General features: G+C 41.9%; 1 protein-coding gene across 1 annotated transcript in view; it reads left to right on the forward strand.

Annotated features, from left to right (window-relative positions):
• Positions 1-505: 505 nt before the first annotated feature.
• The window catches only part of VGLL4 (vestigial like family member 4), a 160887-nt gene continuing 145476 nt past the window's right edge, over positions 506-15916 (forward strand). Inside the window, exon 1 of the mRNA XM_053299031.1 lies at positions 506-524. The gene's annotated coding sequence lies outside the window, so the exon portion shown is untranslated. The remainder of the gene's footprint in view (positions 525-15916) is intronic.

The following is a 15916-nucleotide window of genomic DNA, read 5'->3' on the forward strand; positions in this document are numbered from 1 at the left end:
TCCAGGATTTGGTGAGTTCAAGACAAAGGAAGCTAGGACTTTGGCTTTGGGAAGTTTAGTCTAGGGGAAAATTGTTTAGTTAGATTTTGCATTAGACTTTCTGTTTCTTTGGTGTGTGTTTTGTATATACCTGATACTGGTCTATTGTTGTTTACCTGTAACATAACTAAACTAAGAAACACTAGCCTTTGGCCATCCAGCCAGGGTGTTGCAAAATACTCTGTAAGCTTTTAAAGGTGTTTTGTATTTTCCTACATACCTGTTCCTTGCAACTGGGTAACCACGATTTTTAAAATGTGCCACCTCAACATCATTTGGGGTGATTTTTGAAGTATTCTTGAAACCTAATGGATATTTTTACCTGTAACTAAAAGCTGAGATAGCCTCAGACAGAAGCAGTCTGTAGCATTTGAATAAAACTGTTTTTCTTTTTGTTCTTTACTTTTATAAGCCTCTCCGAGTGGATTTGTAACTCAGAAGAAGGAGGAGCTGAAAGGGGGTTTCTCTGGTGCAACACGCCTCAGGTAATCAACAGCTATCAGTTTCCTCTCCATGTGTAGACTTGCACTTGGAAGGTTTTTATATACTTTTCCAATAGCAAAAGAAAGAGAGTTTTCCCTGGGATTTCCACCCAAGCCCCCGGGAGGGGGGGTCAGGGTCAAACTCTGTCGATAAACAGGTGGTGGTAACAGCCTTTAGAACCTACCAAAAATTACAGGAAAGTTTTAGGAGAAGCCTGAGCTAGAAAGCTCAGCAGGGATGATTCAGCATTTTTCTTCCCTGCACACGCATGTGCACCAATAACTCATATAAATCCAATTCATACAATATCCAGTTCATATAATAATTCATATAATATCAGTAGGATTTGGGCCTTATCAGCATGCCAACATTCCAGACAGCTGATCCAGGTGAAACCAAGACTGAGAGTGTTAAAGGTCCTTGAAAGGTCTAGGAGAACCAACAGCATTGCAGTCCCCCTGTCTTTTCCCCTTTGGCAGTATCCAAAGCAGTTCCAGTTCCAGCCTTGGGACAGAAACCAAACTGAAATCAATCAAGATGATCACACCCTCCACAAAAAAGCAAACAAAACAACTGCCACTACCTTGGGCTGCCCCTTCTGCTTGGGTACCGTGCTCAATAAGGGAAGATCTGAAACCTGCTAATCAGTTGTTGTTGCAATTATTTGAGTCCAAAGAGGGCTTCTTATGGTGTGGCACAATTTTGTTCTATCAGGAGAGCAAAGAGCAAGTATGCAGAAAGAAATGTTTAAAATTTGATTGCTATCATTTGTATATTGTATATAATTTGTTTTTGGAATGATGTGTGTTGGACCCTTAAATCACTGAATAGTAAAGAGCCTCAAATCTAGATAGACATCTCTTTGTTATTGAAGAACTGGGTTCCTGGTGAATGTACCTTCTCTGTGGAGCTCGATCTCTCTCTTTCTGTATTATAATGGAGTTTTGAGCAATGTAGTTATGAAAAAGGAAATATTGCCTCCTAAGTAGTTTTTTTCTGTCAATGTTTGCTAATATGGACAAGTTTGTATAACTGGAATAGCTAGTGCATGGTTAAGGCAGTATTTGTAGTGGTTAGAGTGTTGGACTAGGACCAGGGAGAGACCAGAGTTCAAATCCCCATTCAACCACAAAACTCAGTGGGTGGCTCTAGGCAAGTCACTTCTCTCTCAGCCTAACCTACCTCACAGGGTTGTTGTGAGGATAAGAATAACCATGTGTACTGCTCTGGGCTCCTTGGAGAAAGAGTGGGATATAAATGTAAAAATAAATAAATACATTCACATACATCTGTAGATGTAATCCAGAGGGTATGCGCTCCACACATGAACCTGATGTTTTCATGGATTTGGCATTTTGTGAGGTGCCTCTCCCGAATCCCCCTCAAATGTTCTTTGGGCTCCCCTCAAAGTTCAAAAGATAGCTTGGGGATTTGGTGCAAGAAACTAGGGGAAAGCAATTCATGTGCCCAGCAGCACTGGCCTACTGCCACTAGATATTGAACCTATAGTGTTGCAACTACTAGTCCATAAAACTAACTCTTAAAAGAGTTTCTCCCTTTCCTCCCCAAAACTGTAACCAGGACATTGTCTAATTTTATGAATGTTTCAGAAGAGTAGTGAAATGTGTTCTGGAACCTTGGAGTATGAACTAGTTTATTGTGGCAAGGGTTGCAGTTGTCATGAACATGGGAAGAGCAACCGTGCAGGATAAGCCCAGCTAAAGGTCAGACACATTTGCTGGAGCATCCAAGCATGAATACTGTGACTATTGTAATGAGGAAGGCAACCAGGTTGCTGTGCTGAAAGTGGCTCTCAATAGTTTATAAATAGGTTTTTTATTTTGGAAGTGTGAACAGACAAATATAAGATCACATTTGTGTATTTTTATATCCAAGTGTGCTCGTATTTCACAGATCCACTTTCATAAGGCAGGCAGTGCAGGATCTTTGGCAAACATGCACACTTGAGATGGCCAATTACAATAAAGATTAATCTGAAGAGTTTACTTAAGTCGCCACTTTGGGAGGGATCACGCTCATGAAAAATATGGTTCAAAACATTAGAAGTAACTTGATCAGATCTGAGAGAAACTGGAGGTTGACCCCTACATCTTGATAGAGAGCTTAGTTGCCTTCATCTTGAACCCTACGAGCAGAGAAAGGGTAAATGTAATGTTCTGATGGGGGAGGGGGACATGTTACACTCAGTTCAACAGCTAATTAAACATTTTTATGTGCAGCAGATGTTCTGTGTAAAGCCAAACCCCAGGAAGCCAATGGCACAGTCTCTTTCACTTTACAGGTGTTGTTTCATTATAGAGCTCGACTGTAACCTGAGTTAGTTTTGTTTGTCTGATGTAGCTGAAGTATGTGGTGTATCCCTGGGCTAGGTCTGTGGTTAACTTGTTTGTGTACAGAAACAAAATAGGCCATTACTTACACTCTTGGGAGAGGATTAAAATCCCAGTTAAAGTGTATATGTGGTGGGGGGAGATTATTACATCTGTTTATGCCTTGCAAATATTCTAGTCTCTACTGTAAATCTCTTAAGGGTCAGAGCTTAAACGATTCCCTTCTAGTCTTGAAAGTCTTTTCTTTCAATACACTCTTGCTCGGTGAATCATTGACATCTTTGTGGTTTTTAAAAGGTAGCCTACCTTTTTCTCTGGAGGCTATAGGCTCTGCATAATATATTTAGGTTATTTGGCATAGAGCCATGAATAAACCATGAGGTAAAGTCTTTTAGATTGTGAGCTCCTCCTATCTTATTTTTGTTAATAGAAGGCACCCTGTTAAGTAGTAACGTTACTTTTAAAAATCAGCAGCAGAGACTTTCCATTTCTTTGTAGATAAATGTGCAAACATGAGAGAGATTATACAGAAGGCCTGAAGAGAATTTGTGTGGTTTGTTGTATTAAAGGTTCTCCATAAAATGTGGAAAAGAATTAAAAGTGTACTGCAGAAACTGCTAATGCTAAATAGTGGATATTTACTCTTGTGTCATGTGCTTTGGGAAACTTAATCACAACACTCTTGTACAGTATATTCGTCTCTACCTATCTTCTGCAAAAGAGCTTCTGCACTGTACAATTTGTGCTGCGTTACTCTTCTAGTTGCAGTACCCAAATTCCTAGAGACCTTCTGTGTAGTGTTCTTCCTCTTCCTATATCTTTTGGTACCATCAGTATACATTGAACTTTACAAAATAATTTATTTATTTATTTATTTATATCCCACTCTTCCTTCAAGGAGCCCAGAGCAGTGTACATGGTTATGCTGATGCTCACAACAACCCTGTGAGATAGGTTAGGCTGAGAGATATGCGACTAGCCCAGAGTCACCCAGTGAGTTTAATGGCTGAATGGGAATTTGAACTTAGGTCTCCCTGGTCTAGTCCAACACTCTAACCACTATACCATACTGGCTCTCTAGTAATGATCCTGTCCAGATAGTGTTCTGCTCATTGACACTGTATATCGGTACAGCATCTATTAAAGTGTACCTGTCACCACCACTCTCACTTTCCATGATCACAGCATTCATCTGATGAGACAAATAATGTAGTCACAGAGATATTCTTCCTGTAACTAGAATTCTGGAGCTTCCTACCATTCTAATAATAGGAAAAAATCTCTCCACAAGTACAGCATCTGTCTCTTCAGTCAAATGTTGCAAACATAAAGAATGAGAGATGGGATTAAAAGAGTGCAGCAACAGGGCATACAGGTACACTTTCATGGACGCTATACTTGGGTGAATGACACATGAAGAGGGTAACATTAGCAACAAAGGAAGGGCCCCGTCCTAAGGAACTTGCAGTCTAAACTTTAGGGAAGGAGTAGCAGCCTTCATGAGATCTTTACTAAATGGGGTAAATAATATCACTGATGTAACTTCATTGACCTCAATAATTCATGAAAAAGAATATGAATCGGTTATGAAACAGAGGAAGTGGATCTTCAGCATACTCCTTAGGCCAAGGTGTTAGAGATTTGAACATATTTCCATTGATCGCAATCCATCCCTATATAACAAAGGCAGATCTAGCCAATTAGGAATACTTACATGCAAGCAGACAACTTCTTCTGCAGCCAAGGACCTTGAGAGAGATTGCTGTAAGTAAAGTTAACGTGTAAAATGTCACAGGAAGAGAGGAAATACTCTGGCTGGGTCCAGGCCATTTGTTGGCAACACAGACACCTGATAATCTAATCAGATAGGCAGCCTCTGTATACTGGCAACTACTATGAAAAGACCATCTTGAATGAGTCACCAAATGTTAAAAGTTCAAATGACTAATTGGGCTATTGGGTGATAATTGAAATTATCCATGAATAACCTGGTTATTTCAATTCACCCAGTGATTCTGCTTTGCAAGGAAGAATTTCATTCCTTATTTTTCTCTGTGGTCGTCTCTAATCAAATTTAAAGTTGGTTTATACTAGCATTACAGAACACAGACTATGTTAAGATGAATTCTGTTTAATATTCTTTGCTTTATACAGAACTGGAAAGGAAGCAAACTTGAAATGACAACTTTGGGAAAGATTTATTTTTCTCCAACTACTCAATCCTGCATCTAATCCCCCCCTCCCTTGAAGCAATAAGTGGGGCATAATTGCATGGCATGGTGCTCCAGGACGTTAGACATTTGACTCCTTGAGTAGCCAATGCTATATTTAGGTTACCAGAAGCTGAAACTCAGCTGTGGGTTCCTCTTATACCTCATTCATTTCTATATAGAGAGCTTCTAATTATGGATTAGTCAAATACACTAGCAAAGAAATGCCAGTTGATACTGCAGAATAATAATTACAAAAGAGTTTCAGTTAGCTCACATATAGTTTAATGAAGTGCATTTTAAACAATATTGTTTCATATATTCTACCTTTCCACACAAATGTTCAATGTGGTAAGAAAACAACCAGTTTAAATCCCTTAAACAATTAACAGTATAATCTATAAAACAATCAGTTGAAAAGCACAACTTAAAATAAAAATTAATCAACAAAAGTGACCAAAGACAATACAGAAGCAGTAGAAAACAGGCCAGGCATAAACCAGGCTATTTGTTTATGCCTGCACTATATAACACCTGCAAGTTCATCACTTGAAAACTGTAGTGTAAGGTAGTGATTTCAATACGCAAATCATTCATCACTTAAAATACAGTGGCTGACACTGTAATGTAGCGCTTGTGCAAGGACATTTCCTTGCACAACTAGTTGCAGCAATTCTGGGCTTTGCTTGCCAGACTAGTGCTGTGCTAGTACAAACATGTTTGCGCTTCAATAACAAGGTGTGCAACCTGTGGCACTCCTCATATTTTGCAGGGAACTTATGTGCAAGAGCACAATGTTGAGCATCCTTGTGACCTTGTATAGCCATGTGATCTGCTTGCACTCGCTCAGTTTTGTTTAGCACAATGTTAACCAGGAGGCTGCATCAGTTTCTCCCATATTCCTATTCCCATAAGAATATGGGAGGAGCACACAGTGCTCTCATTCCCCCAAAGATCTTGTTGCCTATGCTGCTTTCCCATGTATGCATGTAGGCTGGTGGGAAACAAGGTCCTTACTAGAATCCTCCATGCAAGGGCACTGCATCTATGGTGTGTGCAGAACATGCTTTTTAATTGAGCTAGCTGACATACGTACCTACCAGTTATCTGTCATTGACTAATCTGCAGTTGAAGATGGTTACTCAACATGTATGTGTGAACCAACTCATCCATGTTTGGACCTCAATGAAATTTGACTACTGGGCAACAAAATGGGAAATTAGATAAAATAAATACAGTGATACACATTGTGGGGAAAGAAATCCTAACTTCACACACAGGCTCATCAGGATGAAATTGGCTGTGGACACCTAGGATAGCAGATTATAGCAGAAGTTAATTGAAACATGAGCTTGGTATGCTGTGATAATTTTAAAAACACCTCATGTTCTTCTCTAGTAATTTTATAACTGTGTTGCTTCATGGCCCAGCATCCTCAGAAATGAGATCTGAAGGGCAGGCCAATCGTCCCAACCTCCTCTAAGGGGACACCCACACTTTGGAACACAATTCCAGTCTCCTTTCTCTTGGTGATTTGAACAGCAGTCAAAACACCATCTCCTTTAGCATTACATGAAGGTTTCTCAATTTTTTGCTGGCATATAAGGATTTTTTAAATCTTTATTTGTGGGTGCATTGGCTTTTATACATGAGTGTACATTTTATGTTGATTTTTTATCTTATGTTGTACATTACATTAAATGCTGATTTGGTGGCAGAGAACTGGTGTAGAAATACTAAATAAATATAAAGTAAATGCAAGAAACTGTATTTTAGGAATAATTTTGGGGATAATTTTGTTTTAATTGTATTGTTATTGTAAACCTCCCAGAGATGTAAATTTTGGGCAGTATAAAAATTTGCTAAATAAATAAAAAATAAAACAGCAAGTATTATAACACCATTATATATTTGGTATTGCTACATTCCTACAAGTAACTGTGTGTGTGTGTGTGTGGGTGGGCATTTTCATCAGGACTGCAGCACAGGGGCAAATGTTTAAAAAGCCCTTCCTAGCTTGCCACAGTCCTGATTCCCCCCTCACACACCCTCTCCCCCGTCTGTGACTGCTATGTACATTATATCCAGTTTGACCATCAAGCATAATTAATTTTGTGCCAATTGTAACCAAAGAATATTGCATACAGTTCTAATTCCCTAATCTCAACAAGGATATGATAGCAATAAGTAAAAGAATCGCAAAGTTCAAGACTTTCCTAATAGGTTAAAGAAGTTGGGCCTTCTTAGTTAAGAACAAAAATGGCCAGGGGCACATGACAGAGTTTAACAAATTAAATACCTTAGAGAAAGTAGATAAATATTTCTCACACAAATATTGGTAGAACTTGGGACCATCAAGTTATATTGCATGGAAGACAAAAGGAATAATATCTTCACACAGTGTGGTGTTACCACCAGTTGTGGAGACGGCTACTGGCTTAAATGGTTTTGGAAGAGAATTATAGATCTATCCTTGAGGATAAGTCTGCTCGAGGTTCTGAGTTATGACACCTGAATGGATCTGCCTATTCAGAAGCAGTGTGCCTTTTGAACAACAGATACTGGGGATGAGCAACACAGAATGGCTTCCCCCAGCATGTCCTTGGCTTCACAGAGGTTTCCGATTAGCCACTGTTGTCAGGGAATGCTAGACTACATTAATAATTGGTCTGATGCCTCAAAGACATTCTTACATTAATTTTCCATTATACTTGTTTTAGTTTAGATATTTCCCTTAATCATTCCTGGTGCATTTCTTTTTCACTGCTTCAGTATGATTTCTTAAGAAACAACAGATCAACAAAGCTGATTTCTTAAGAAACAACAAATTCAGAATCCATTTGTGTACAAGTGTACTTAGGTGTGTCAGTGCCAATGTCTTTTAGGTAGCCGTTTCCAACTCCTGATTGTCTGCCTCCTGGTTTTCCTTTGCACATAATGCAGATGCATGAACCACTAAGCCCCTGATTCAACTACATTTTTTAAACATTTTGTTCATCACACATGAGGGGTGGGGGTGGGGGAAGGGAAGGTGGATAAGCAATGTCTGACCCAGACTCTTAAATATGTCTGTCTAGACACTTAAGATATACTCATCATAGTGCTATGAGAGCAATAGCTCATACAAGGTCATATTTTTCAAAAACAGTACCATCATAATGAAATCAGTATGAGGGACAATGTGTGAGTCAAGCCTGGAATTATTTATTCATACATTTCTACCCAGTAATTCAAAATGGCTGTTTACAGAGCAACTTATCAAATATTTTACAATAACATAAGCAAATCTAAAATGGCAATCTTAAAAGCAGAAATTATCAGCGGCATAAAACCATCATAAAATTTGCTAGCCGCCAGAAGCATGATGCGAGGTCTGGACGAATAAAGAGAACTTTGCTAGGTACTCAAATGACAGAAGAGTCAGTACCAGGTGAGTCTCCCTGGAGAATACATTGAATAGGCAGGTGCCAAAATGGGGAGTCCTCTTCTTGTTTGCTGTTTGCCTCTCTTCAGATGGCATGAGCACCTGCAGAAAGCCTTCTATCGATTATTTAAGTGCACAGGCAGGTTGATGTATGAGCAGACACTTGTTCAGTTTGCCCAAGGCTCAAGCTGTGTATGGCTTTAAAGGTAGGTACCAGCTCTTTGATTTGTGCTTAGAAATAGAACAAGAGCCAGTGAAGCTCTTTAAGCACTGGTGGGTTATATTCCCAATGACTGGTCATCATTAGCAACTTAGCGCCTGTATTTTGAACTAACTATAATTTCTAGGCAGTCTTCTATCATTACAGTAGCCTGGAAAACTGGGGCCAAGAGCTATCTCTGTATGGCAAGGCTACCACTGGTGCATCAGTCTTAGCTGGCAAAAGGCATTTTGTACCATGGATGCTACTTGAGCTCAATTAATGAGCAGCATCAGGCTGTGAACCTGAGCCTCTAGGGGAAGTGCATTCCTGTGCGCAACAGGGTGTACACCACTGCCCTGAACAGAGCTCCTCTGTCTAATTAGGATCCAGCTTCAATTTATTGGCTCTCATCCAGGACTTTTTAGAGAGGACAAGAACAGCAATCGCCCTGGGCCCCACACATGGAAGCCATTTTTGGAAGGGCGGTATAGAAATAAAATAAACAAACATTCATTCATTCATTCATTTATTAAAAAATTTATACTGCCCTTCCAAAAGGCTCAGGGTGGTTTACATTAAAACACAATTAAAATCAATGAACAATTAAAACAGAAATTATAATGCTTTGCACACAGCAGTGCTGGAAGGGAGGTTCCATGGTATACCCCAGGAAGATCGGGTGTGCCCATGTGGTTCTGGAGAAGTGGAAAGTACGGCCCAAGTAAAAGTACGGCCCAAGTAAAAGAACAAGGTCATTGTTCTTTTACACTGCCAGTTTTATAATGATGCTAGATTTGAGCTTATTTGCCCTGAACTTGCTTTATACCCAGATTTGGATGATAATTTATGTTTATCTTGTCTTTTAGCTGAACAGAACATAGCCAGATTGTGGAAGGTTGCCAAATTTTGTTACATTGTGGGTAGGATACATTTGGAGGTTATGAATATTCCTTAGCTGGATATTTTACCATTGTTATTATAATCTTATTATTTTATTTTATTTATATTTGTTATATTGATATTGTTATTTGTATTCTTTATGTTCTCTTTTCTGGTCAATGATGTGTTTTCAGAAATTTTTTAAAAATTGCCAGAGGTGGGGAGGCTCGTATCTTAGTAGGAAGCGCATTCCACAATCTTGGAGCAGCAACTGAGAAGGCCCGTCTCTGTATAGCCACCAAACAAGTTGGGGGCAACTGGAGACGGACCTCCTCAAGTGACCTCAATAGGCGGTGGGGCTCAGAGCGAAGAAGGTGCACTCTTAAATACCCAGGGCCTAAGCCATTTAGGGCTTTGTAAATTATAACTAGCACTTTGTATTTTGCCTGGAAACCTACTGGCAGCCAGTGTAGCTCCATCAACAGAAGAGTAATGTGGTCTCTCAGAGATGACCCAGAGACCAACCTGGCTGCTGCATTCTGAACCAACTGAAGTTTTCAGACTACATACAAAGGCAGCCCCACGTAGAGCGCATTACAGAAGTCAAGTCTGGAGGTTACCAACAAATGTACCACTGTTTTGAGGTCATTGATCTTGAGAAACAGGTGTATCAGCTGAGGGCATGGCTGGTGTATCAGCCGAAGCTGACAGAAAGCACCCCTGGCCATCACCTCAACCTGAGAAACCAGGGAGAGGTGTGGATCCAGAAGTACTCCCAGACTGCGAACCTGTTCCTTTTGGGGAAGTGTGACCCCATCTAGAACAGGGAGATCAAAATCATCTCTAGAGTTCTGACCCTGCACAATAAGTACCTCTTGTCTTATCTGGATTCAACTTCAGTTTATTCTTCCTCATCCAGCCCATTACTGCTTCCAGGCAGGCATTTAGGGAGGATATGCAGGCTCCTGAAGAAGTTGACATAGAGAAGTATATCTGGGTGTCATCAGCGTACTGGTAACACCCAGCTCCAAATCCCCTGATGATCTCCCCCAGCGGTTTCATGTAGATGTTCAAAAGCACTGGAGAAAGTATGGAGCCTTGAGGGACACCATACAAGCTCAGATTTCGAAGAGCAACAATCTCCAGTTGACACCGTCTTAAATCTGTCTGAGAGGTAGGAGCGGAACCACTGTAAAACAGTGCCTCCCACCCTCAACACCTCAGACGTTCCAGAAGGATACTATGGTCGATAGTATTGAAAGCTGCCGAGAGATCCCAAAGGACCAACAGAGTCACACTCTCTCTGTCAATTCTCAAATGGAGATAATCCATCAGGCCGATCAAGGCAGTCTCCACCCCATAGCCCACCCAAAAACCACTTTGAAATGGGTCTAGATAATCAGTTTCCTCCAAGATTGCCTGGAGCTGAGAGGCCACCATCCTCTCAATTACCTTGCCCAGCCATGGGAGATTGGAAACAGGCCTATAATTACTCAACTCTGGGGGATCTAATGCAGGCTTCTTTAGAAGAAGTCTAATAATTGCCTCCTTAAGACAAGGAGGCATCCTGCCCTCCCTCGGAGAAACATTTAGGATTTCCACCAGGCTTTCAACTACAGCCTGCCTGCTAGACTGAACAAGCCATGTTGGACAAGGGTCAAGAGAACAAGTGGTAGGCCTCATCGCCCCAAGCAGCTTGTCCACATCCTCAGGAGTCACAAACTGAAACAATCCAGCCGAATCACATAATAGGAGTAGTTGGTCACCTCCAGTTCAGACATCAAATTAATTGTGGAATCTCCATCTAAGTCGGCCCGAATCCAAGAGATTTTATCTGTGAAAAACTCTTTAAACACATCACAGCAGGTAACTGATGACTCCAAATTCTTGTTCAAGGGAGGGGCGGCCAGATACTAGTCCCCTCACAACCCTGAACAACTCCGCTGGATGTGAACTCACAGAGGCAATACGGGCAGAAAAGACCGCTTCTTTGCCGCACGTATTGCCTGAGCATAGATCTTTAAATGTGCTCCATGTCATAATCTGTCAGATTCAAGTCAAGTCTTTCTCCACTTGCACTCTAGTCGCCTACCTTGCCGCTTCAGCCCCTGTAGCTCTTCTGTATACCAAGGGGCCAATTTTAAAGTGGGTCGGAGGGGACACTTAGGAGCAATTGTGTCTAGTGCCCTGGTGAGCAAGTTGTTCCAGTTCTCAGCCAGGGCATCAACAGGATCACCAGCAGAGCCAACACTGAATCCCTCCAAGGCTTCTTGGAATCCTACTGGATCCAATAACCTCGTCGGGTGGACCATTCTAATGGGCCCCTTGCCCCTGCGGAGGTGGGAAGTGGTTGTAAGTCCAAACTTAACCAGATGGTGGTCCATCTATGACAAGTGCTGACTCAGGGAAGCCCGATTGGCTGCTAGTTCTCTTGAGCCATATATATTTGACAGTCTCTCAATTTGCTCAGGTGCAGTTTGTAATTTTCGCTGGTCCGCAAACAGTGTGCTATTGAATTCCATAATTTTGTCTGAGTTCCAGTTTGCCTTGCTTATGCTATATGTTTATGTTATGTTTATGTGAAATCCCAGGCTCCTCCCCATCAGAAATCATGTCTTTTGCTTATAAAAGCTCCTGCTTCAGCAAACCAGATAGTCTGCTGCAATCCTACATATACTTTATTGGGAGAAAGTCCCAATAAACTTATCAGAACTTACTTTGGTGCAAACATATATAGGACTGGCATATGCAACTCAAACAATAGTGATTTTTTCTTTTCTTTTACTGATGTCTGCCTGTGCACTCATTTCCTCTTTCTGTTTATCTTACTGAGAAAAATCCAGCGAAATGTGTTACTCTTCTTGCCAATATATAGTTTCAATAAAGCTTTTTAAATTCTAGTCTGTGATGGATGCTCTTATCTCCCTCTTTCTCGAAGGTACGTGATCTCAGGATAACGAATCAAAAGTAGTCTGGGTGACTACAGTTGTGTTAGTGACAGGCAGGCTTCTCAAAACACCCCAAAGTAAACTTGCTTATAATGAATCTGTTTATAAACCTGTCCATTCTGTCACCAATGCTTTTTAACATCTACATGAAACTGCTGGGTGAGGTCATCAGGAGATTTGGTGCAGGATGTTATCAGTATACTGATGAAAACCAAATCTATTTCTCCTTATCATCATGATCATCATCATCATCATCATCCATCGCCAATCATTATCATCATCATCAGCAGCAGCAAATGGCATTTACTCCCTAAATGCCTGCCTATGGCAGTAATGAGCTGGATGAAGGATAACAAATTGAAGCTGAATCCAAGCAAGACGCAGGTGCTCATTGTGGGGATCAGAATTTGGGGGATGAGTTAGAGCCTCCTGTGCTGGATGGGGTAACACTCCCCCAGAAGAACAGGTACACAGCTTGGGAGTGCTCTTGGATCCAGGCCTCACCATGGTATCTCTGGTGGCCAGGAGCACTTTCCATCAACTTCGGCTGATTTGACAGCTGCGTCCATTCCTTGAAGAGAACAATCTCAAAATAGTTGCGCTTCAGATGGTAATCTCCAGGCTTGACTATTGCAATGCACTCTATATGGGGCTGCCTTTTTATGTAGTTCAGAAACTTCAGTTAGTTCAAAATGCGGCAGCCAGATTGGTCTCTGGGGTAACCAGGAAAGACCATATTATGCCTGTCTTAAAACAGTTGCACTGGCTGCCAATATGTTTCCGGGCAAAATACAAAGTGCTGGTTATGACCTTTAAAGTCCTGAATGGCTTGGGTCCAGGCTACCTTAGAGAGCACATTCCTCTATATGATCCCCATCGCACACTGAGGTCATCTGGAGAAGTCCATCTCAAGTTACCACCGGTATGTCTGGGAGCGACTCGGAACCAGGCCTTCTCTGTAGCTGCTCCTGGCTCATGGTATATCCTGGCAGATATCCACAGTTTAGGCTCGCTGTTGGCCTTTAAGAGAGCCCTAAAAGCTTACTTGTTTGGCCTGGCCTTCCAAGCTTTTTAAATTGTTCTTAAGTATTTTAATTGGTTTTAAATTGTTCTGGATTGTTTTAAAATTGTTTTTATATTGTTTTAAGTATTGTGTTTTAAATAGTGTTTGCTTTTGTGTTTTTTAAACTTCTTGTGCCCCGCCCAGAGCCTTTGGATGAGGCAGTCTAAAAATGTAATAAAAAAATAAAATGGTCAGGGCCCAAAAGGATCCTTTAAGCTCGCACAAAGCGTATGTTCATCTAGTGGAAGTTTTTGGTTTTTGTTTCTTTGAGTAACAGATCCCCATGACATTATCACAAACTATGTAGTCAGCTTTCCATGTTTCAAAAATCTTGTTTCATGTGGAAATCTTGTTTCATTTGCTGTTTCAAAAATCATGTTTCATGATGCCATTCAAGAAACTGTCATGGCTCGGACTTCTGACTCAGAAGAGTCAGAGCAGGAACGGGAGTATTCGCCTGCTAGTGAGGGCTCAGAGGCACAGCAACAGGAGTTGGCAGGGAGACCAGACTCTGGAGCTGAGGATTTGCTGATGGGGAGCTGCCAGACATGATTTCTGATGGGGAGGAGCCTGGGATTTCACCTGTCTCGAGAAGACTGCTCAAGAGGGAGGCTCAGTGGAAGTCATGCAGGTGCAGGAGATCACTAGAGAGGAAGCCGAAGTGCTGACTCAGGGAAGCCCGATTGGTTGCTGGTTCTCTTGGGCCATATATATTTGACAGTCTCTCAATTGCTCAGGTGCAGTTTGTAACTTTCGCTGGTCCGCAAACGGTGTGCTATTAAATTTGAAAACTTTGTCCGAGTTCCAGTTTGCCTTGTTTATGCTTTCCTGCTTTGTTCTGTTAATTCCTTGCTTCTGTTGTCCTTCGCTATTTTCATTCCTTGCTCTGTGTTTTCTGTTCACTTATTACTCAATTATTGTTAGAGGGGGGTACCTAGTTCAGTTCAGGGGATTTACTGTTTTTTCATTGTGAGGCTTTTATTTTTCACTCGTGCAGTTCCGCTGCTGCTTTCTGTTAACTCACCGAGGAGTGCTGAAGGGGGTTGTAAATCCTGTTGGGTTAGCAGAGCTAGCAGATTTATGACAGAAACACACATACAAAGGACAAGAGTGTATGGAACTAGTTGAGTGGCTCCATGGCTTGCAGTTCTAAAATCCTAAATCACAGCCGATACCTGCCTGTAACTAAAAACAAATCATGCACTCAAGACATTAGCCTCATTCATACATTGGGCCCATTCACACAATCTGTCGCTCGGGCAGGTGGTGGGGAAGGCTTTCCAAACTTTGCCTTCCACCAGACGATCAGAGTTTTGTTGGTGGGAGTGTGTAGCATGCTCCTACACAATCAGCCCTGCTCCGTGCAGCGCAAAGAAGGGTAGATTTATCTGAGGCTGGGATTCATTGTCCCAGCCTCCATGGATCCCACATGTGTGGCTCCTACATGTGCGATGCATTGGAGAGTTCTCATGAGAGACAGGTGCTCCAGACACATGTCTCTGAGTGTGACTGGACTGGAAGCAGCCCGTGCGCCAGGGGCGTAGCTATAATTGAGCGAAAGGGTTCAAGGAACATGAGCCCCCAGCTTCTGAGGGCCCTCCAGCTACACCAATCTTCTTCATTATCTCCCTCACTCTGGGGGGCCACCAGAGAGAGGGATGAAGACGGGCCCCCTCTCCCCTAGCTACATCCCTGCTGTGCGCACACACGAACAAGTAGCTGGGGGTAAGGGAGTGCTCACTTCCTTAACTTTGGCTAACAGCTAGATAAAATAGTGCGGCTAGGTGGTGCTGCCCCGCTAGGACTGGGCCCTAGCCCATCAGTTCTCACGCACAGCCTAATCCGGTTAGGCTGCACATGTGAGAACAGCCTCAGTATGCTCAATCTGTAGACATTGGATGCATGTACAGATCTGTACTTAAAGTTAATCACAGATTATGTTGAACATATAGCAGTATACTTCCTGTCTGTATCCTGCATTTCAGAGGGCCTACACCCAGAGTCAATTTTAAAATGAACGCATGTTCACACAAAAACATACACATGTGTAACAGATACCTGAATGCATATACAACATGGGATTGTTATCACGACCAGCCCTTCCCAGGTAGGAGAGTTGTAGGCCAGCTAGGGCTGGTCATGAGAACCAATGGGATCACTCCCGATCTCAGTGCTCCTCCCCTGGGTAGCCCGGGTTTCAAACCCAGGCTAAAAGTGAGGTAGCAGGGCTCATGCCCGGGTCATGTGGAAGCTCGGGCTGTCGGCAGCCATAGCGTCCATAGAGCTTCCATAGAAGCAGTGACCAGGCAGAGCGGAG

This window comes from Hemicordylus capensis, chromosome 2 (assembly GCF_027244095.1).
Source record: "Hemicordylus capensis ecotype Gifberg chromosome 2, rHemCap1.1.pri, whole genome shotgun sequence".
Classification (NCBI taxonomy): domain Eukaryota; kingdom Metazoa; phylum Chordata; class Lepidosauria; order Squamata; family Cordylidae; genus Hemicordylus; species Hemicordylus capensis.